This window comes from Calidris pugnax, unplaced genomic scaffold, assembly GCF_001431845.1.
Source record: "Calidris pugnax isolate Ruff unplaced genomic scaffold, ASM143184v1 scaffold11, whole genome shotgun sequence".
In the NCBI taxonomy this organism is placed as follows: domain Eukaryota; kingdom Metazoa; phylum Chordata; class Aves; order Charadriiformes; family Scolopacidae; genus Calidris; species Calidris pugnax.
In genome coordinates, this window is record NW_015090803.1 from 10,737,501 (window position 1) to 10,737,991 (window position 491).

Sequence of the window (491 nt, forward strand, 5' to 3'; positions counted from 1 at the left end):
CCGCGTCCCCGGGAGACCTTTCTGAGGGGTGGGGGGGTGATTTATTTTAATTTTTAAATAAAATCTCTTATTTTCAGCTTTACTGGATTCCCCAGGAACTCGAAATACTTGTCATTTTGTTGCCTTGCTGCTTTATTATCATTATCATCATCATTATTATTATTATTATATTTTTATTTTACCTAAATCGCATCGTTGATCTCCAGATCTCCAAGTTCCAAGAGTGGTTTGCCACACATGATTGACTCTCTGTGTTCAGCGCTTGGAGATCCATCTTGGAAACAGTGTGGTGACTTTTTATGCACTTTTTAAGGCCACGAGGATGATGAGGGGGTTGGAGCACCTCTGCTACGAGGACAGGCTGAGGGAGCTGGGGTTGTCCAGCCTGGAGAAGAGGAGGCTCCAGGGAGACCTAACAGCAGCATTCCAGTACCTGAAGGGAGCCTACAGGAAGGCTGGGGAGAACCTGTTTACAAAGGCCTGCAGTGACA